The sequence below is a fragment of the Coloeus monedula genome, assembly GCF_965178545.1.
Source record: "Coloeus monedula genome assembly, chromosome: 1".
Classification (NCBI taxonomy): Eukaryota; Metazoa; Chordata; class Aves; order Passeriformes; family Corvidae; genus Coloeus; species Coloeus monedula.
The window spans coordinates 151003455-151027822 of record NC_138781.1 but is presented as its reverse complement, the minus strand read 5'-3'; positions in this window follow the sequence as shown (position 1 = coordinate 151027822).

Sequence of the window (24368 nt, the reverse complement as noted above, 5' to 3'; positions counted from 1 at the left end):
ATGGTCTTCTCTGAGCCAGTCAGCTCCTGACTGTGGCTTTGGGTTGTGAACAGGTCAGGGCCACCTCTGAAGTGGCAGGCGTGTGGGGATAAAGTCTTGTGACCAGGGAGACTTGGAATGCCTAAGTGGATGTCTATTAAGATCCACTGTGTGGACTTCAGGTCTTTTATTTTGCTCTGTTTCAGGGTGGGCTGTACACAGGGTATTTTTAGAATCATATAATGGTTTAGGTCCTAGAATCATATAATGGTTTAGGTTGAAAGGGAATTTAAGATCATCTAATCCAGCCTGTGTGCCATGTGCAGGGATGCCTGCCACGAGAAGGTGGAGGACAGGGAAAGGACAGTCTCTGAAGATGTCTGTCAGAAGTGTTTTCTTTGCAGGTGCAGTAGCAGATTTGCACAGTGCGATAACAAAATTTCCTGATATATTAGGTGAGCGCTTGCAACACAGCATGATGGGGAAAAGAATCCCTTTAAATTATCCTAGCTGCAAAAATTATCCTTGCTGCAAGTCTGTCCCAGTAACAACATGCCCTTCACACATCTCTTACGAGGAAATGCATCTTCAACATTTGCATGTTCCTTCTGAAAATGAAGAGGGGCAAGTGGCACTGCCATTGAGGCATCTTGGCATCAGTGGCTGGGGTATAGGGTGAGGGCTCAGGCCTGCACCTACTTCCCTGATATATGTTTTCTCCCTTTGTCTGCATCTTCCCATCCCGGGAGGTCTCCAACTTCCTCCTCAGACATGATGAAGCAGGAGCCGTGGAAGCACCAAAAATAATCATTTCCCTCAGCTCAGGCTCTTTACTTTAGAAAAGCTGCTTTCATCCCTTGTGGCAGCTTGTCAGAATTAGAATCAAGTGACCTTAAATGTGTTTGTCTTTTTATTATGCAATTAGCCACATTGCAATGTCCTGTGATTTCTTTTTGTGACAATCCTTGTAACTGAATTGCAGAGCTATCCTAGAAATAGACTCAATAGGAACTTGGGAATAGTAATAATTACAAAATTCCTGAGCTTTCCAGACTCCCAAGTTAATGTTTTAATTAGCTATTGGTACTTAATTCACTCCTAGAGGCAGATCATTTAAACCATTGCAAAATCATTTTAAAGTTTTTGAATTAGAATATGAAATCGATGCTTAAAATATCTAGAAAGTTCATGCTTTTCATTCACATTTACACAATGAGTTTCAGAGGGAAAAGGAAGAGAAAGATGGTTTTCATTTTATCCACAGTTTTTCAGTGCATCACCAAATAAATCCAATGCTTAACAGCCCCACCTCCTGGTGAAAAAGCAATGAGAAAACATTTTACTGGCAATGTTTTCTTATCTAGCTTACATAATGGAAATGCTTTTGTTCTTTACTTTTGCATGACTGCTCTAGAGCATTTTTAGAGCTTTTTTTTTTTTTTTAGCTGTATCCCCTCTTTTTTTCTCTCACTTCACAGGGATATTATATTCTAATAATTGCTTTTCTCCTTAATGTCTCCTTTAAAATAGATGAAAAATACACTCTCTGATTTTTGTGCCTCCCCACACACAAATCCAAAGCCAGAAATCAGGCAAAACCCAACAAGATCTGGGAACTTCTGAAGCTGTTCTTGGGTGCAATATCTCCAGGATATAAAGCATGAGATCACGAGGAATTCCAAGTTTGTGTAAATCTTGGAGAATAAATCATTATATGTCAGGAAACCATTATCCAGTAGCATGGATGAGCCTGAACCCACCCTGAGGAAGGACATTTCGTGTGTGATTCTTTCCTGTGCTGAAATCTAGGTTCCCACTTAATGTTCTTTTTCACAGTAATTTCCTAGTAGTGTATTCTGATACTTTTTATCCTCTTTCACTTATTCCTTACCTCCTGCAGCAGACTTATAAAGTTTCTATAAGCCCAAAATAGTTAATAACAAGAAGAGGACTGCCAGCATTTGGGAGATGGAAACTGCCTACATTCAATACTTGGAAGCATCATGAGGACAATGAAAAGGTCAGTGACTTCATTGCTAAACAGAGCATGCAAGGAAGGAGCACGGCATGTGTGTGGAGAGGGGCTGGATGCTTCACCATGGGAAACCATGAGCATAAATCATAAGCAAGTTCAATTAAGATCTGCCATTTTGACTTTTCTGACTCAGTCTTTGCTTCAACCTCTGCACCATCTTTAGGCTTGCCAGCACCTCTCTCCTCCAGCTACCTGTCAGCCTGCCTCTTCCCCAAGGTCAGGATTCCCAGCAGTGTGGCTGGCCCTGCAGCATCTTGCAGAGTGGAGACTGTGCTTTGCTGTGTGCTGACTTTTGAGCAGGGCATCTCAAGAGCAGGAATTATAGCATCATAGAATACAGAAAATAGAATACTCCTGGCCGTGCACAGGATACCCCAATAATCCCACCATGTCCCTGAGAGAATTGTCCAAGGGCTTCTTGAGCTCTGTCAGGCTTGGTGCTGTGACCACTTCCCTGGGGAGCCTGTTCTGGTGACCAGACACCCTGTGGGTGAAGAACCTTTTCCTGATATCCAACCTAAACTTCCTGTGACACAACTTCAGCCCACTCCCTTGGGTCCTGTCACTTGTCACCAGAGAGAAGAGATCAGTGCCTGCCCCTCCTCTTCCCCTCCTGAGGAAGCTGTAACTGCAATGAGGTCTCCCTTCAGTCTCTTCTCCAGGCTGAACAGACCAAGTGTCCTCAGCCACTCCTTGTGTGGCTTCCCCTCATGGCCCTTTGTTGCCCTCTGGATGTTCTATAACAGCTTTATATCTTTTTTATGTTGTGACACCCAAAACTCCCCCCAGGACTCAAGGTGAGGCCACCCCATTGCAGCAGAGCGGGACAATCCCCTCCCTTGCCCAGCTGCCTGCCCAGCTGTACCTGATGCCCCCCAGGACATTCTTGGCCCTCCTGGGCACTGCTGCCTCATGTCTAACTTTGCATTGACCAGGAGGGTTTCTGTGGCATTGCTCTCCAGTGCCTCATTCCCAGTCTGTCCACACATGCAGGGTTACCCTGCCCCAGGTGAAGAATCCAGCAGGTTTTTTTGTTAAACTTCATACGCGTGGTGATTGCCCATCACTCTAATATTTCCAGGTCTCTCTACGGGGCCTCCATCTACCTCATGCAGCCTCCTGGGCAGTTGGTGTCTTGTTGGGGTGGGAAGTGGCAACAAGGAATTTCTTTTCTAGAATTAAATGCAAATTAGACTTACGTGTTCTAAAGCAGCACAGAGAGCAGGGAGGTTGTGCTTTTACAGGTATCAGCTGGTGCATTTCTAATGGAGTATATACAGAAATAACATGTTTAAATCCCCCCCACTTGTCTGTAGGGTTGAAATACCTCCTCTAATACATTCCAATAATATACCTTTAAATACTAATCTAGATCAAGCCTGAAGTTGCAACACAACGTATTAGCATGTGAGAGAAACATTCTCTACTCATATCTGAAAGGGGAAAACCAGCCCTGGCCCCAGTGTTTGACTGCACATAATCGTTATCCCACTTCCAAGCTTAACAAAATGCTGCACTACATTTCAGGCACCGTTGATTGCACTTGAGGTGGTAATAAAAAATCAATTGTGGGGTTTGTTTTAGGGAAAAGTGTAAGAGATGTAAAAGGAATACATGCCAGGATTTAAGAGGAAATGCACATGGTTGAGAGGCACAGGAATGTCATGGGGTCACAGTTTCAAAGACTGAAGCCCCATCTAGTCAGGTCCTTTCTGTTGTTCAGATCTCAGGTTCAGATCACAGGTAGCTTGAGGCTGCCTCAAGGACTCTCCTTGCTTTGTTCACCTCCTTTTCAAAGTATCCACAACCCTCTCTGTGTGCAGTTTATTCTGGTTTAAAAAGTAAATTAAGTCACTGGGGAGGAAGAGGGAAGGGGAGATAGAATATCTGTGCACATGCCCTGAGATTGAATTGTATCTTTTATCTTGTTTAAAAGGTTTCCTACAGAAGGGAATAAATGAGAATGTTATTGGGATGTGGACTTCAGTTCTGCCAGCCTCTAAATAGACAAGCATACAAAAAATTCTGATGCTTAAATAAATTGCCCAAATGGGCTAATTTGATTCACTTCTCACAGAAGCACATCCTGAGAGTATCCCACCTTATCTACTTTACCTACAACATTTACCCTCAGTGCAAGAACCAAAAGGAGGCCCATGGATCCAATTCAGTCCATACGGACAGAGAATAAAAACCATTTAGGACTGAAATAACTGGTAAAGTTTACTCTCCTCTCAGTGACCACAGCACAAACCACTTTCACATCAAATATTGGACTCTGGGGGTGTCATCAAGGACATTTAGGAAAAGACGCTGAAAATGAAGGATGTATCCTCTCCTCTCTTGCTGGACTATTCAGGGAGTCTGTAGCATTCCTTCCATGCTGCGCTTAGCCATTTGAATAAAAGAGGAGTTTGTTTTTTCAGCTGTCAGGGAAAAACCTCTCAGGGAGCACTTAATTCACACTACACCACTTTCTCAGTTCCTGGGGCTGGTACAGGGGTAATAGCGGCAGGACTCAAGAATTTAAGGAATGAATCTGAAGGTCGTATATAACTGAAGCAAAAAAGAAATTCTTAAAAAAATGAAATTATCAGTATGTCTTGTGATGTCAAGCATCTGAAACACAAGCAGGCGAATAATTTATAACTAATAAACTAAGAAACTTTTTTTCTCAATAGAGTGTGTATAATCTTACAATGTAAGTAATTAATAAATTGTTCATGAGCAGCTCACTGCAGTATTGGACCTTTGAGCTGTGTTAGATTACTACATGAAAAGCATTGGGACTGCTATGTGGACCCAACCAAAGTTAAAATTTAATCAAAAGAATTGTTATGTGAGTGAATTTCATTACAAATAAGCAATTCATGCAGTTTATTATTACATGCTAAATACCTTTTAATAGTTGCTTCCTAATATTCACCTCTTTGGGCTTACTATTCCATTCACAAATGTTTTTTGTCATGTGTTTAAGTTGAATGTTGATCTACTGCAATTTTTCACTGAGAAAACACAATAAGTTAGTTATTATCAATAATTAATATACATAAATAATAGATAAATGCTAATAAATTAATAATACAGCTGGTAGGCAAGAATTGAAAGCAAATACAAAGTCAATTCATTCAAAGTGGAGAAAGTATTAAGAAGGATTAGGAGACCAGTGCTGCCAGTAGTGGTTTCTACGACTTTGAGGAAGTCCTGTCACTTTGTGATTTCTGCATTTCCACTTTTGATTGTTCATTGACTTTGACTTATCTTAATGATCAATTTTTTCAGCTGTCACCCACTTCTTACCTTGAAATGTTACAGGACTTTTTAGAGGATTCCCAAAAATCAACCTTTCCCTGTAAATCTAGTGAGAAAATAGTGATACTTGTACAAAAACTAGTCAGCTTTCATCACAGGAGCAGAAGGGTTTTGCTATGAAGTCCCAGGGATGCAAGATCAGGAATTGTGTTCTGCTGATTTTCTTCTTACCATTTTTCAGTTTTTAAGATTCTGTAACAATCCCTCCAGAGTTTCACACTGTGAAACATAGCAACAGGCTAAATTAAGCAATGCTTTGATGGCTTTAAGGAATCTCGATATATTAGGCAAATTTCACCCTCCTTTCCAACCTGGACTGGTCTGTTTTCTGGGTTTGAGGAACAAGTAATTTAAATAAAAATTAGATAAAACAATCTTCAAACAGCTCTGTATCAGATAAAATCATCTTTCTTCAAGCTGCTCTGTATCAGAACAAGTAGCCATGAAGTTGTAAGAAATGGCTGTCCCATTGCACTGTTGCTTTTCTCACTGGCCGTGACAGAAAGAAACTTTGCATTCTGGATTGCCATAAGCATTTTTACATTATGTTACCTTACGTTAGTTCAACCTAGCAACTAAAAATTTTTAGTTGTTTTTCAGTACCAAAAAGAAGAATCTTTCCGAATATGACTCTCCTCCACAAAAAAATATATACAGAGTCTGGCTTTAGACTAAGCAGACAGACGACAAGGGCAGTATATTGTGAGAGAAAAGTAGCCTTGGGAAAGGCTGTCTGCAGTCCCACTTCCAGTACACATGTAAGGAGCTGTGTTATTCAAGCAAAACAGTTGTTTCAGGTTCTGAAGTCAATCAAAAACCTCTGAAAGTTGATCTCTGAAGTTTGCATTAAAAAATAAGAGTAGCAGAACTGGAATGTATCTTTTGAATGGCTCAAACAAGAGATAAAATGTTTAAATCTTCTCTATTTAATTTCAAACAAAATTAAAAGGTAGAAAATAAATAAAGAAAATTTTCCAAAGGCTGTTAGAGATGTATCTAGGGCATTCCTAAGTGGAAAACCATGTCAGTTTCAGGAGATTCCTTCAGATGAAAATAGTTGAAGGCTGCAAGGTTCTTAACTAATAGGTCTGTTCTTATGCTTTTATGGTCTGAAAGAGGGAGTTAACAGTAGGATGTAAAAGAAATTAAGTAGTGAGACAGAAAAGTGAAGAAGACTCTTTTCAGCAAAATCACACCTGCACATGTGCAGACATGGTCTCTGACATCTCTCTTCTTCACCCTGTAATATTTTGAAAGCTCCAGGACTTTTCTTTTTTCTTTCAGTCTTATATTTGCTTTAAAGGGGTGAGTCGTGTTGTGTGGCTTGTAGGCTGCATGAGTGAACACATTAAACCGTTCAGGCTGTTCTATGCAAAGCATCTGTTACCAATCTGCCTGTGATTGCTGTGGGTGAGACTCACTGGTGTGGGTGTCCAGAGTTCCTGCACCAGCCCAGGCTGTGACCAGCAGTGAGGGATCCCGTCAGTCCAGTTACCAATGGTCTGGGGGAGAGTAGGAGGAAGATTTCACTCCAGATGAGAGGATTGCACAGATTAGATTTTTGTCTTGATGCCTGTGTGTTTTAAAGCTAGATTATCACCCTCTGTTTTTAACGCTTGCTCTAGTTAATTTCAAAGCTTTCTTCCTTTTTCACTTAGCTCAGAAGAAGCTTTCCTTTCACAAACATAGTCCATCAGAGAAAGTTGTGCTCCATGACTTGGCTACAGTGTTGTGAGCCAGCTGCTGCTGTTATCACTAAAGGGCCTTGTCAGCTTTCCTACTTCTTCCTTTCCTTTTTTGATTCATTATTCATATATAGAGAAAAGTATCTAATATAATCAAAATATTAAGACTCTGCCTGTGCTTTTTCCTGCCTCTCTTTTTCCTTTCCAACTCTCCAGAAAAGCTATTGCTGTTTTATAACAAATGTCTCACTATGACTGTCAAATATTAGAAAAGGCAACATGTGTTCTTATTCTGTTCTTGAGGGAATTATCTTCTATGTTTCTTCCTTTCTAGGAAATTCTTCTCCATTCTTTTCTAAAAAGAGAAGATTAACCATGAAGATAGGTGCTAAGCAAGAAATAATCAAGCACACAAGCATTTCTGAAGAGAATGCTGGATTATTTCCACTGAACTTTTTCTCATCTGACTGTTATTCTTTCTTTCAGACTCCCTGTGAATAAGTGCTTACTGCAGTCACTCTTTCATTTGGAACAAATGCCACAAAGTTTATAAGGGAAAATGGACTATGGCTAAATGGCCCAAAATAAGTGCTTTCAAACCTTACTAGAAATTTTGAATTGGTGAATTAAACTGAAACAGACTTTCTGTATGATCAACAGGAAGGGCATGATATCCTCTTCTGTGCAGCAGAATGTATTCTCTCAAAAAGAGAAAACAATTTCTTTTTGAAATGTCAGAGTCTACGCACAATCCCTTACATTCTTTTAGACAAACACCTCTCTATAACAGATATGATCTTGTTGCATTTTTTGATACTGACTGAAATCAACATGTCTTGAATTTGAAAGATATTTATGTTGGTACCATCATTGTGGCTCAAGTAAAACATGAATGATCTTGAATCAGCCCTCCAATCTTCTGCTGACATCATGGTCAAATATTATGATACAGTGCTTAGAAAAGAAGTAGACAGATGCACAAACTGGAATCAGCAAGAGATTTCTGAGCTACCCCTAATGATATGAGCAGTGTCCAGCATGACAAGCACTCAATATAGAAGTGGGAGTGTTGTTATTATCATCAGTAATTAGCCACTTCTGAGTGTTTCAAGTGCTTTGCAGCACCTAACAGCTGTAGGTATACAAATTTATCTGTGATATTTATTCTGCATTGCTAGTTGTTCCCTGCTGCAGGATGATATTTCTGGAAAACTTGTACCTTGACTATAGTCGGATTGATCTAGCACCAAAAAGCATCCTGTGTTTCACTCACAGAGAAAGTTAGCAATATTTCCTGGCAGAGCTAAGTAGATATTCCTAATTTAGTTGTCCTGATCTGGGAAATTGTTGCATACAGGTAAAACCTTATAAAATGAAGGCCTTGTTGCCTTTGTAAAATCATGGCCTACTCCTGTTACTTCGGCTAAGTAGAAAAGGATTCTGGGTAAGGACTCAGCTGGAACAGAGGTGGAAAACAATTTATGTAATAATAGAAAACAAGTTGTATAACCATCACGTGCTTATATTGTGTTTTATGGTGATTGGTTAAATTATGTTTGTTGTATTTTAAAAGTATGCAGCTGATAAAAGTCTAATTGCTTAAAAAGGCCTGTTTTTTGGAATAAATGAGCTCCCTTTCACACCTGCCTGAGGACTCTGTGTCGCTCCTTATCGCAACAGGAAATGAACAATTTTCTTTAGCTACAGACTATTTTTCTTCATGTCTCCTTTGCAGGATCATGACCATTCACCCAGTAAGCTCTGCAAAAGTCAAGGACACTCTCCACGAAGTTGGAGGTCAGCCTCACTGACATTGATATGAGTCAAGTCTGTCATTACTCATTCACCTCCTACACCCTACAGCAGCTTTCCAGGGTCACACAGGAAGTGTGGAGCAAGACCAAGGATTTATTGAAAACCTAATTTTTAGCTCTGTTTCAAGCTCCAAAACAGAAAACAAACATTTCTCTTCTTGACCTATTTTAAAAGTGCGAGTGAATAGCTTGAGTTCTTTCACATATACAAAAAATAAAATAGGAAATGGGAATTGGAAATGAAGATTAGCATTCCTACTGCTTCCATTTGTTTCCTTTCTTTGTCTTCTAGACGAAAACAAATCCAACTGCTGCTTTATAATAACAACAAAAAATTTACTATGAGTAGAAAACTTTGGAGGAAATGAAAGACAATCCTAGCAAAGACCATTAAACCTTACCAGACATGCTTTTAAGGAGATTGTTAGCTGGGTTATGAAATTCTGGACAAGTTCTTCTGTCAGAACAAAAGACAAAAAACATGTCTTGTACTTGAAACATTGAACCAACTTTTGAACCATTAATGCTCTCACCTTCAGTTGGTTGCACCTCATAAAAACATCCTATAGCTTTGGTGGAATGAGTGTAAGAACGAGCAGTTCTCCAATATGAAACAAGGATGGAAACCTAGCAACAGTAAAAGATTTTTAAATAATGGAGAAAATTCACTGGAAAGTATTTATTGATTCTGCTGCTCTTTCATCTAGAGGTGCATATAAGTTTGACAAGGCTGGCAGAGAGATGATATATCTTTCATTATGCCAGCTACTACAGGTGAAAAAAAGGCTAAATTATTAATCTATTGGCCCCTTTTCATGTCAGCCCTTCATGTTATGTTGTTAACTTCCACATCATCGTGGCAATGTCATTATAACCCAACTTCCTAAGGATATTACATAGCCAAGGCTAATTATTGGCACTCTACTGCCTACTTCAGTCTGGTGAGGCTGGGAGGTCTTACAGGCAGAATTTTTCAGCTCTTGGTGCTCTTGGTCCAGCTGGGATTTATGTCAGTGACACAAGTAACTACTGTCATAAAGCAAACAAAAGATTTGGAGCTGCATACAGAGAGGAAACAGGAGTGCTAAAGAGATTTCATTTCTCTGTTTATTTCCTCTCTCTTGAAATCAAAAAGCCCTAGAGAAACATTTGAGATTTACCATAAATCTACAGAAATGAAATATTGTCAATATAGAAAATAATTTGTATTTGTGAATGTACTTGTGTGAGCCTACCCTCTGCAAAGCTTATTGCAAACTTTTTTGCATCTGAACTGGCTTAACTATTTCATTATTCAATTGTACTATTTAAATACGTGGGTTGATCTGTGCTAGAAAATCTTTGAAATTTGTTTTCCTCTAAATGTGAACACTGGAGCATTATACTCTCCAAGTGATATGAGAAAATTAGATTCAGTCTTGTGAGCCTGCTTGCTTTGAATGAAATTCTGCTGTAAATACAAGAGTCAAATATGGTTGGGAGAGTGGTTTTGCTGCGGATCTGCCCTGTTTTGTATTTGCTGCTGAACACACATAGGCAGAGCAATTCACGCTGCACTGCAGTGAAACCTAAAATATCACTAGAATATATGTGTGACAGCAGAAGAAAGCATGAAACTCCAGGATTTTTCCATAACAAAAATAAAGACATGAAAATTAAATATGACCTTTGCATTTTACTCATTTATTTGGTTATGGATTTTGCATAGAATCAAAGAAATAGAAATCAAAAAAAGCCATTGTTTTAATTCACTTATTCTCATAGAGATGCATCCCAGTGGTGCCTTTTAACCTTTCTAATGAATCCCTTCTTCTGTCACTACAAGACCTGAATCTGACAAGTATTATTTATTCCTATTCTATATTAAAAAAATCCTGGTTTCATGCACAGATTTTTTTTTCCTGTGAACCATAGTGATTTATTGTCTGTGACCTACACAGTGCCTTATTTCCTTGGTAATAATTGGATATTTGCAAGACATGGTGAAAGTTTGGAGAGGGGGAGAGAGGCAGAAGAATGGTCCTGAAGAGAGATCATTATTAAATGAGGACAGCTATGAAAACCATGAGGTTGACCACTATGTTTTAGTCCTTCCTAGCTCTCAGGCGTGCATTCTCTAATGGCATTCTCTAATAGCCATTCTCTAATGAAGCAGAAAGGGAGAAAAAAGATGTGTTTCCTTGCCCTTCCCATTCACTCCAGCATAATTCCACTTGAAGTTAAGTGTTTCTTTAAAATGATGCTATAGTCTCCAGGTGCTCAAAAGCTTGCCCAAATGATACATAACTGTGAGGCTGAAGCTGTCACATGGAACAATTTCTATCTCTGGCTAATCTACACCATCCAAACAGAAAAAAAGAAATCTCATTACATCCAAATGCCAATCTAGGAAGAGGAACGAAAACCAGAGCAGAGGAAGGTAGAATTATATCCTGAAAAGTCACTGATTCTGACATTTTCATGCAGAAGTCAGCCAGTGAAAACTTCAGATTGGATGCCATAGGAAATATACATTAGTAGGAATTTGTACTGTCTAGTGATAGAGAAGGAACAGATAGACCCCTTTTAAATTTATTTCCTAACTTAATATATATTTTTTTAATTTATTGTCTGTACACATCACAGGAGAAAGCAAGAGAGGAGCACTGTATCCCGATGTGACTGTTAGACTGGGGAAAACTGGAACAGATACAAAAAGTTGTTACAAGAATAATTAGAGGACTGAAGTACATGCCTTCCTGTGGGAGACCTGAAGAACTCAATCTGTTCTGCTTTTCAAAATATGACTGAGAGGTGAATTGATTGCAAAATGTTTGCATTAATGAGGAGAAAATAGAACTCTTTTGTCTAGTGGAGAAAAGCATAACAAGAGTTAATGACTATAGGCTTCAGCCACACAAATTGAAACAAGAGATTTGGCACACATTTTGAAAAATGAAGTTGATTAGCCAGTGGTTTCGAACTCCTAAAGGAGAAGCTGCACACTTTGGTTACTGTTGGATGATAAGTTAAAACTGTCTGTAGGCCTACAAGTTGCAGATCATTAAATCATAGAATAATAACACCGATGCCATGACATGTGAGCTCTGAGCCAGGACACGATTCTGCTTGTTTGTGTCTATGGTAGTGCCCATCTACACCACTGCTTTTTATATCTATGCTACTGCTTTGGCCATGTACATCACCACTTTGCCCGTCTACACCACTGCCTTGTCCGTCTACACCACTGCTTTGTCCATCTGCACCACTGCTTTGTCCATCTGCACCACTGCTTTCTCAATCTGCTCATTTCCCCCAACAGTCCCTGTCCTTGGATGTCATTAAGACTGTTTAAAATACAGATCTAGAAGTCCATATCTGAGATTTCTCTTCAAAGAAAAGGATTTTAGTCAAGAGTTTTTGAACTTTGGTCCTTCTTCACCTTGCAGCTTATATGGCATAAGACCACGTTTTATGGGACTTTCCATTTGCATTTAACCTTTGGTTCATACTTTGGGTTTGATGTGACAGCAAGGTCGTGGCTTGGGATCGTCACCCCTGTCAACCTGCAGGCCAGTGCCATGCGCACTTCCCGTGTTACCTCAATTCTATTTATACCCATTGACATCCCAACAAGACAAGGAATTAAATAGTCAGCCTCAGGTGACAGAGAGAAGTTGCTATGCAAGCTCTCCGCTAGTGATGTGATTAGTGATGGGCTCTGCTACACCAGGGATTTTGAACTTCACTGTCATATAACCAGGTTCAATGCCAAGTCCTGTTTTCTTGAGCATCAACTGGTGGTAGGCTCTCCTTTAGACTGGACCAACAAAATCCTGCTGAAACAAAACACACTTGGATGGTCCAGATTGCTCCAAAGAAACCTCTCCTAAGGATGGGACTTGCAATACTGAACATGGCCATCTAACACTATCCCAGCAGATTTTCCATCCTCCAGCATCATTATATGTTCTCATGCCACACTCCAGGACAAAAAACCTGAAAATTGTGTCTTAGGTCCATGGGGGCCTATGGGATTGTTCCAAGAATTATGGAATGAAGATAGAGCAACTTCACTGTAGAGATGCAGTCCCCAACTGTGTGTTGTGACTGCTCTGCAGTACTTGATCTGGTGGTCAAGTATTCCACAGAGTGGACACATTTAAACAGCATATGCAAAACCATCTGTGCTATGTTGTAAACACCAGAAGGACTAGAAAGAGATCATATCTACAATTGCTGCTGAAAAGAGGGTCTGCAAGAAAGGCAAGTGTGTTAATGACAGAGTTTGTGTTCTGCCTTCAGCTGGGATAGAGTTCATCTTCTTCCTAACAGCTGGTGTTGGGCTGTATTTCAGATTGAGTAAGAGAATTATGTTGACAAAATCATGATATCTTGGTTGGTGCTGAGCTCAAGGACTTTCAGTGTCTCATGTTCTGCCAGTGAGCAGGTTCACAGGAAGCCAGAAAGGAGAATGGCCAGGACAGGAGACCCAAACTGGCCAAGGGGATATTCTACACCACAGAATGTCATGGTCAGTGTATAAATTCGGAGGAGTTGGCCAGGAGCTGCAGCTGGCTGCTCAAGGATGGGCTGGGTGTTGGTTAGTGGGTGGTCAGTAATTTTATAGCTAATCAATTGATTCTCTTGGGTTTTGTTTCTTTCTCTCCTTTTCCTTGTTCTTCATCATCATCCTCATTATCATCACAATATCAATTACCATATCAACAACTAATAATAATTATTATTGTAATATTAACTTATTTCAATTAATTAACTTATCTTAATACAGCCTTTTTCCATTTTCTGAATCTTCTCCCCATCCTACCATCCCACCAGCAGCCTGGGGTAGGTGAGGAATGAGCAAGCATCTTTGTTTCTGTCTGGCATTAAACCACGACGTCACTACAGTAAGGACATCCCAAATGGAAAAAAGCATGTTTAAGCGGAGCATCCCAATACTTTTTCTGAGGTTAGGTATTTCTTACAAGAAATTTATATCACCTAGATCTCCATGGAAAAGATGGCTACCAAAAAATTATGTGATTTATCACCAGTAAGGACCAGAGTGGCAGGATTAGGATGGATGATACCTGAGCTTTTTTCAGTTTTGGTGGGTTTTTTTCCAACCTTTTGTCATATCTTACACGTTTCTAGTCATTCAGACAGATTCTATGTGCTTTGTCATCCTTGACTGGTATGGCAGGAGTAAAAAACTGGGTAAGGTATCAGATAACAATGCTGCATTTCCAGGCAGGTCCCAAAACAGATTGCTCAGAAAGGCTGTGGGGTCTCCCTTTCTGAAGATATTCAGGAACCATCTGGATACACTCCTGTGCCATGTGCTCTAGGATGATCCTGCCTGAGCATGCATGTTGGACCAGATGACCCACTGTGGTCCCTTCCAACCTGAATTATTCTTTAATTCAGTGAAAATGCTAAGATTTTATACTGATTATCCTTCAGATGCTTTCATGTCCAAGAATTCAGCATTTATTATAAACACATGGATTTCTCGTAATTGTGACAGTGCATATTTACTAAGTTTCTCTTGATAAAACAAAATCCAGGATAGGAAATGGTTTACAGTGTTGTGAAGTCAACAACAAGTAGATTCGCCTATGAAATGATAAAGGTGTCACTAGAAGTGTCATGATTTCTGTAGATGGAATTTCAAAGAGCTAAGATGCCAGGACCTGCAAGTCCACACCAGAAGAAAATACTGAATTATGTAAAATAAAAATAAGCTTTATTTCTTGAATCCTGCATATGTACAATTTAAGTTACAGACCACAGCTATGAAGGTTTCCCAGAAAAAAATAATATTCAGGGATTACTTCACTAGTATTCACACAGTTCCTGTGTGGTCTTACCCACAGTTCCTGTGGGTAAGTTAATGAACTGCAGCTGGTGAGAAGGTGCAGGCATTTCCAGGGGTTTTCCTGGCGCCATCCTGTTGTCATCTGCTCCCCTTTCATTTTGCAATTATTGTGCAAACAGCAACATGCAAATGTGAGTGCAGTAAAGCTGGCGTCAGATTTGACTCTGGCAGTAATGACTCTATCCCTACTTCCAAGCCACACCTGCTGAGTCATGATCTTGAGAGGGTCTAATGAGGTGTGAGGTGGCCTCTGAAGAAGCCACAGCAGCATGAGCCAAGACAGCAGGTTGTAGCAGGAGGAACTGCCAAGTATTCAGGGCGGCAGTGCAGCTCCGCTGGTCGCCAAGCACCAGGCACATTCAGGCCCCTTGGCACAGCGTGAGCTGAGAGGCAGCTGTGGAAGGCATTGCTCCATGAACTTAGCCAGGCCAGCTGGTGTCAGCTGTGCTAGACCACTCTCCAGTGTCCTATGATCCTTGCAGTGCAATGGAGTGAAAACTTCCAGTTGAGAAGGATCTCAGCTTGGAAGGATGGGCAGAGAATTCTGCCAACTGCATGGTGAGGAACCAGATGCAACAAAGCCTGTTTTGACCTTCTGTGTGTTTGCCATCCAGAGAAAGTCTAGGCTAAGACTAATATCTGTGAAATTCTGCAGAGAGTTATCCTCTCTGAGCCCCTAACTGGCACAGTATAAAGAGTTAAAGATTACCATATACCAGCTAATAAAAGCAATCTTTTTTCTGTTCTCAGCTGTACTTTCATGTTGGTCGTAAAAACATATTGTATAACAGGGAAGCCAGAACAGATGTCCATGAATGTTGCTTTTATCTTTCTTGACCATCAGACCTTCTTCATTTGTAGTACAGATCCAGCAATGATATCATGTTTTATCTTCAAATCAAGTTTGGATGACTTTTTGAAAGAAACATTTTTTTGCCTGATGCACCAGATTCAGTTCAGAGATAGATAAAGCAAGTACTGTGATTGAAGAAAAAATGATTACCCTACTCATGCCTTTTAACCTAATGCTAAGTGCACCTTTGGTTTTCATTTTAAACTACACAATATTTGATGTGTGCCTCTAAAATTGCAAAGAAAAAGAATAGAACCATGATTTGACTACACACAATAGCACAAAAACCTCAATGTTCTTGTGTACCCCAAATATCAGTATTTTCCAGACAAACTCATATTCAGCTTATGTTTTGGGTTGTTTGTTGTGGGCTTTCTTAATGACTGGCCTGGCAAAACAGCTCTGCCCAGGAGTACACCCTGACAGAGCTGAGAAGTGAGAAGATGATGATGCAGAGGAAACAGAATTCCTGTTTGGTGAAAAAACCCCAGTGAGATTTTTTTAACAACTCATTTTATTACATTCGCCAAGTAGGAAGTTGAACAAAGGATGCCAAGCAATCAGTAATAAGAGCTTTATGAAGTACAAAATTATGGAGCAACATTACATATACTTAAATTCCACCTACTGGCATCTCACCTTTTCACCAATACTACCAAACAGACACTCTTCTGGGAGAGATGCCTGTCCCTTCATCTACACACTAAACCTCATCTCAGGGCAGATAATGAGTTCTGGAATTAGCTACAAGACTCATCCAAGCAGATTATCCACTTGCTTCAGTATGTGCACTGGTTGCCTATGGCTTCAGCCACTAGTGTCCATCTTTCTTTAAAATTTTTCCGTGGTTTCAGAGCCACAGGCACGACCTTGTAGAACTTGTACTATTAATGAAATCATTAGTCTTGTCATAGCAGCTGATCCTTAACTTACAGACATTTGAGTTTCCTAGGTTCAGAGTCATTCATGCAAATAACAGCATGACACAGAAACGCAGTGGCTGTTCATTCAAAGAATAAAAAAAAACCACACTTCATTTCAATGAGAAGAAGAAAGTTCTTGTTTTGATACTGCTCCAAATATAAAGCCTTTTCAGTTCTTCTTTTCTTTATTAAAGCACTAGATCGTGACATTTAGATGACTGATGAAAGAATATATTTTACTTTTATTTTTCTATTATTGAGGATTAATATGAGTAACGATCTTAGAGAGACACTCATTAAAGTCTCCTGTTCCCGTGAATAGCAGTGGTAGTCTCTGTGTGAGCAGGGAAGGCTTCCTGCATATTGCCTGAAGATTTCATTTTATTATTTTGCTATATTAGCATTATTTGCACAAAGGGCTAAAAATGCTGAGAAATGCGGATGGAAGACAGACACAATAGGGAGGTGGGAGGAAAACGTGGAGACTAAAAGGGCATATGATTTGTGCCCTTATCTGAGAAGCTCTGAGAAGCAGATGTGATTAAAGGGGTCCTGGTCAGACCTGTGTCTGTGATTTGTTGCTTAACTCAGAGAATATAGTTCACCCGGATGGACAGGGTCTTTTGGTATCTAAAATGACTCAATATGCAAAGGAAGCATTCCAAAGGTTTAAAAAAATGCCTGACTCCTCCCAATTTCTGAAAAAGTAATCTGCCAACCTGTGTGGAAATGAGCTTTAAATTTCCAGTTTTTTCTGTAAAACATGCACATCTAGAGTTAAGCACAACTGAATTTGTGACTTCACTGTCTCCTGCTTAGGGCTTGTGTGCAGACTGGGCAGCTGGATCCCTCTATCCACAGAGAATCTCTGGTAAGCCTGGCTGCCTCCAAATTTTGCTGTGCAATTCTGTGGGCCTGTCTTTCATATTAGGGCTGTGTGGTTATTTATAGAGCAGCGGCTGAGACTGGTGAGCCACTCACTGTGAAAAGCCATAGCACGCAGTGGTGGCTGAAAGTGCTGTCTTTAAGCTTCTTGGTTGTAAGGGCTGATGGTAAATTGGATTTTCAAAATGCATTTTTCGGTGGGGAAGTCATGTTTATTTTTCAATGCAGCTTTAACATTGAAGCACAAAATTTTCCCAAAGATTCAATAACTGAAAGTTCTGCTTTTCAGAATATTGTCAGAGTACCTTACAGTAACTGTGATCCAATTGCATCGTTCCACTTTTCTCTGACAAACTGCATCTCCCATGATTCACTGACGCTGGGAAGATCCAGAATACACTGATAAAGATCATATGATCCATCAGCCAAGACATAAAACAGCATGCTAATGTACAGCAAGGAGATATGCATGTATCAATACTGTGAAGTTTCAAACCTGGAATAAATAAATACTCTGGAAATATTTCCCAATTGAAATATTTGTGTTCTCTACAATTATGTTTATTCTTATAAAATATAAATTCTTTATAAAAATCAAACCAAACCAAACAAAAATATTCAAACAACCAAACAACTAAAACAATCAGCAAAATCAACTGCTGATGTTGTTACAGGCAAAGGGGCAGAAAGAAAACAGAGGTAAAGAAAGGTAGAGGGACCTGACCCAGAGACTGAGTTTATTTTCAGGAACTGTTCATTGTTTAGAATAGTGTTTTGCTTCACAAGCTCTAAGACTAGAAGCAAAATAGAGGGAGGCACCAGAGCAGGCTGTCAGGATGGAACATTAGTCATGTCATCTGACATGACTAATGCTTAAATAATTCCCATGTGTGCAGCTACACCTAGTTAAAGATATTGGGTCTTATTTTCAGCTCTGCTCAATAGTTTCAAGAAACCTTTGAAATTATGGAATTGTGCTAATGTGTTATAGAAGAAAGTTAAACCCTTATTCTTCATTAAAAAAATGACAACTTTTAATTGGCAGCTCTGTACCTTCAAACACATGGATCAACCTTTGCATTTTCTTGGGGAAAATAGTAAACTGTGATTTCTCCTATAAGCCTGCGGTCATTTGGGAGAGAGAAGCAGAGATCAGCTGTCATTGCAGAGAATGTCAGAGGAATTTGTGGCAGCAAGCCATAGTGAGGAGGTTAAATAAAACCTCCATCATGACATGTTTTGTTCACACCACTGGAGAGAGACTAATATTAAAATTAGAGGGTCATTATTCTCCTTGGGGAATAGGTGTAAAGTTTACATTGATAAAAGTAGCTCTTCTATCATCACAGACACAGCAGAGCTGGCTAAGAAAAATATATCAGACTATAGAAGAGAAAGAGGAATCATGATCCAGCCTTGTTATATCTTCCTCTTTCTCCCTGTGTGTACCCTCACCTCCTCCCAGGACAAAAACCACAAGAATTTGCAAGGAACAGGGTGATTTCTTATTGCCCAGCTGGGTAAGCTGGGGAATGTAGAGATCAATGGGATAAGGCAGGGGCAACGCAAGAGTGAAGGACTGAGTGTCTCATCAGTGTCACCTCACCTCAGCTGAGGACACCACTTTGTCATCTGAGTTTCATCCCACCTAACAGTAATGTTCAGTTGTTTACCTCACACCTTTTCCCTTCACTCAGCCTTTATCCACTTTCACATTTTTATGTTTTTGTCCGGTTACTGCTGCTCCAGCAAAACTCTGCCCTAAAATGTTAGAAAATGTCAGTCAAATTATAAAATAAAAGGTCATCTGTGATGTAAACAAGGGTTTTGCCAAACTGGTCTCAGATCAGAATGTTTATCTATTGCATTACCAGCTCTGCTTCCATCTTGACCAGTCAGATAATGAAACCCATGTAAAAAAAGGCTCTCTTCTGTTTGCATAGAAGTCTAGATTTGGCTTGGAGCCACAGATGCAGGTCTTTACATGAGTGGAGTTGCTATGATACAAATTTAGCTGATACCTTAAATTTCACTAGTCTTTATGAAAAATAGCTTCTTAGGATAAATACAGCATGGAGTCATGCTACCACTCACCTTTACAGGGGCCCGCCATGGGCACAGGACACCCCACATAACAGGAAACCACAGCAGCATCTTTTAGACTGTGAGAAAAGTTGGCATTCTGGACATCAAGAGAAGATTCTCAAATGTCTCTTTTTGAAGGGAGAAAAGCCAATACAACTATTTACTTTTTTCCCCCACAGAACACCATTTCAACATGCAGCACATTTCCACTGCAAGTGTTTGAGACCAAGAATGTAGAGAGAGGAAAGGAGGAAGTCTGTGTACCTATAAATAATATAACACAGAATAGCTACGGTAAACAAAACAGCTAAGATGAGGAAAGACAGATGAATCCTTATGATACAAAGCTCAAGACAAACAGCAACTGTTAAGATCTAGGATAAGAGCATTACTCAGGCAGATTATCATATAGCTGTCTCCTGTGAGAGCTATTTCGTCTTATTCTGAAGTATTTGACTCTGGCCCTAGTCCATAAGTGGATAAATGAGTTGAAAAATGTTATTTCTGACATTGTGGTAAGTCCTATGTTCCACAACCAGGGCAGCTGGCAGGTTTTGAGACAGTCTGCTGGATTAGACTTTATTCACACAAATCACTGCAGAGGCCTGTGCTATAGTGCTATAAAGTATTGCTACATCACACCTCTACTGTTATGCCAAGCTTCTTGAACTGTTTTTTTCCTCAAAGGACAGAATCCTGAACTCCAATGAATCTTGATCAAACTGAGTGTGAGCATGTTCTGGTTTATAAGGCAGATTTCTTGACCCAAAACACAGTGGAATATTTCACTCAAACCTTTAATCTCAGCATCTGTTTGCTGCTGGGGCAAGCTTTCAAAGACACATGATAGATGCATGATAAAGAGTAGCACCTGCACTGAGTAACCTTGCAATAACCTGTTTTCTGGCCAGGAAAAAAAATTACTTTTATTGTAAAATCTTAATTTAATTCATTTACATACTTTATATGTATGCCATTTTTCACAACCAGGGCTTTCCCTTCTCTTTATTTTGTTCCCCAAACATTTAATTTTTCTTGTTAAAAATTCTTTGTGTGTGTGTGTCTGTGTTGCTCTATAATTTTTCTATTCTTCCCACACTGCATTTTCTCCTGAAATCTACTTTATATTGTGCCAGCTTTCTTTGCTGTTAAACATTTTCAGATTTTTCTCATCGTCGCAGAGTCCTTTGATAGTTCCTGATTCTCTGCTAGAAAAGACATTTGAGGATTCTTCTTTTCTTTTCAACATTTCATAGAAAAGCCAAAAAGCACAGGGACTGATCAGGAAGAAAGGTCAGTTGCTAACAGAAATGGTTGCATCACAAATATTCTTCTACTCAGCAGCTCCGCACCAATCGTGGCAAAGGACACGCCAGCCTGTCAGCTCTGCTTCTGTCTGGAGAATGTTCCCTCTTGCTATCAAATCTCCCTATGCAAATAAGACTTCTTGGATGGTACAAAATAATTTCAAACAGACACAGAAGCTAATAAACATTTTAAAAGATTTAAAAAAAAAAAATTGGGGAAAATAGCTGGAGGAGACCCCATCTGGAGTACTGCATCCATCTCTGGTGTCCACAGCAGAAGGAGGACATGGATCTGCCAGAGCAAGGCCAGAGGAAGCCCGTGAAGATGATCATAGGCCTGCAGCACCTCTCCTGTGGAGGCAGGCTGAGGGAATTGGGGCTGTTTGGCCTGAAGAAGAGAAAGCTTGGAAAAGGAAGTGCTTACATCAGCTTTCCAGCACTTGAACAGGGCCTATGAGAAAGAACGGGACCAACATTTTTGCAGGGCCTGCTGTCACAGGACAAGGGATAATGATTTCAAAGAGAAGGAGGGTCGATTTTGGTTAGTTAAAAGGAAGAAACTTTTTCTTAAAAAAACCCCTGGCACAGGTTGCCACGAGAGGTGCAAGATGCCCCACTCGTGGAAACATTCAAGGTCAGGTTGAATGGGGCTTTGAGCAACATGATTAAGTTGAAGATGACCCTGTTCGCTACAACAGGGTTGGAGTTTATAACTTTTAAAGTTTTCTTCAAGCCCAAACTGTCCTATTATTCTACTAGAATTAAAGCTTAAGTGTTTTGCTGTAGAGTGCAGACACACAAGAGAATGTTTAGGGTCTGGTATTTCTGGTGGCTACAGCAGGAGATGGGGACATAAAACCTGGATTGCTTCGTTGTTTGATTGTTTTGCTTTTTTCTTCACCAGGTCACATGTGGCCTTGGGCTAGTTGGGTAACTTGCTGTGCCTTGGATTCCCCTTCCTAATTGCTGTTTTCCAATAAATTGCATAGACCTGTGGCATTTCCAAAGCAAAATGAAAGAACAGGAAAGTGCACTTAAAATTCAGTATGTGTCCTTAAAGCTCTATTAGTTACTCTTAGCACTCCCTTTTAGTTCAGGGTTGGAAGGGATTTAAAACAATTAAAACAAAACTCAATTGAATTTAAATATTATTCTCCAGACTTCCAATCAAAACTGCACTCCTCTTTAATCCAAGTTCAGGTCAGCTGAGTTTTTATCACAGAACAACCTGGAAAAGAAATCTCTGAATTCAACACAGAAAGTTTTCATGTTTACAATATTCCCAGGAATGGGAATGGGAAGGGGTGAGTTAGGGTGGTTGTAGTCCCAGTTCACCTTCCATTCCTATGGTGTAATGGGCTTGGAGGCACAATTTACAGGCAGCTAAGTTACTCTGCAGCCCTGTTGCAATTTAATCTTCAAAGCTATCTCTGTTTTCCTCTTCAGCTACAAGGTGGTCTCATTATTGATATATCAGAAAGCTCCACATAAATTTTGTGGTACTGAGTGTTCCTTAAGAATACACAGTGATGGATTGATTCTAGATGGAAAGAGGGAAGAGAGGGAGAAAGGGAGGGAGAGAAGAAAACAGGGAAGGGAGGAAAGAAAGAAGGAGACAGGTATTCAAGTGGGAAGCTAGTTAACCAAAAAATACTGGCAGTAAGATACAGCTTCTGATGCTTAGTTTATATGTAAATTTTCTTTCATTCCAGCACCACTAGGTACAGGCTCAGGTGCATTATGTGTGTGGCTCTTTGCAGGATGGCAGGGTAAGGGGATAACTGCTGTATTATCCAGGAGTTACCCTCTCTGTTTTACAGTCCTTCTGAGACATTATATCAAAGCAGGGCTGTGAATTCCAGTGCCTGAAATTACATGACTTCCACATCTGGAGCATTTCTGGAGTTCCACAGCTGCTTGCATTTAAATTTGAGCACACATGGGCTAGATCTGATGGTTACAAGAGAGCACCAGTGAGAGGTGAGGGCATGGATGACTGCTCATGTAGGGGGCACATGGAGAGCACATGCTGCTTTGGCTGGGTGAACAATTGGCTGATTCATATTTACTACATTTGGTTTTAGATCCCTCTCCTCCATTCCTTTGTTTAAATGTTGAAAATTTTCTATGCAAAAGGCATCCCATGGAGGCATTTGCAGTTATAAGAAAACACTGGGAAAAGTAAATATCTTTCATAGTCATAGAATTTTTCGTGTTGGATGGGACCTTAAACATCATCTAATTCCATCCCACCTGACATGGGATGGAACACCTTCCACTACACCAGTTTGCTCAAAGTCACATCCAACGAGGCCTTGAGCATATCCAGGGATGGAGCATCCACAGCTTCTCTAGGCAAGTGTGCCTGTGCCTCACCACTTTAACTGTAAAGATTTTCTTCCTCCTGTCTAACCTAAAACTGCCCTGTTTCAGTTTAAAGCCATTTCCCCTTGTTCTATCACAGGATAATAGAATCATAGAATCATAGTCCATCCTGAGTTGGAAGACATCCATAAGGAGCATTGAGTCCAACCCCTGCCCCTGCACAGAACATCCCAAGAATCCCACCATGTTTCTGAGAGCATTATCCAAGGGCTTCTTGAACTCTCTGAGGCTTGGTGCTGTGACCATTTCCCTGGGGAGCCTGTTCAAGTGCCCCACAACCCTCTGGGTGAAGAACCTTTTCCTGATATCCAACCTAAACCTCCCCTGACACAACTTCAGGCCATTTCCTTGCGTCTTGTCACTGGTCACCACAGAGAAGAGATCAGTGCCTGCCCCTCTGCTTCCCATCACAAGGAAGCTGTACCTGCAATGAGGTCTCCCCTCAGTCTCCTCTTTTCTGGGCTGAACAGACCAAGTGACCTCAGCTGCTCCTCATAGGGCTTCTCCTCCAGACCTTTCACCACCTTCCTAGTCCAGCTTTGGACACTCTCTATCAGCTTTATGTCTTTCTTTTATTGTGGCTTCCAAGATTGCACACAGGACTCCAAGTAAAGTACCTTGAGATGAGCATGTAGTGAGCACTCACTACATGTCCTTGTAAAAAGTCCCTCTCCAGATTTCTGGACACGGATGATGTGTGGGACAGTGTTAAATGTGATGAGGGAAGAGCAAGTGATGTCATGGAGGTAAATGACATCACCTGTTCTTCACTCATCCACCGAGCCTGTAACCTCATTGTATAAAGCCACCAAGCCTGTCAGACATGATTTACCCTTAGTGAAGGGAAAATTTGCTAATTTTCTGGTGATAATAAAACAGTCATGTCAAATAGTAAGTGACATATTATCCTTATGGAAATTAGACATTTTTATTGAGCTTGTTGTTGAAGGGTTGTAAAGAAAAACTGGAATTATCTTGGATTTTTTAGATGTAGAGGGGTTTAATATTTTGTTATTTCCTTTTTTTATTTATATTGGAATAATATCAGCACTATTTATCTCACAAAATTAATTTTAAAACAAGAAAGAGAATTTCTCAAAGGTTAAATAAATAGACCAGGAAAGAGTCAATCTATTTGTGATTGCAAGGTTTTTTTTTTTTTAATTTCTCTGTGATTTTTTTTGTTGTTTTGGTTTGCATTTTTTTCATTTTGAAATAAAAATTCTCCCTACAATCTATGCATGA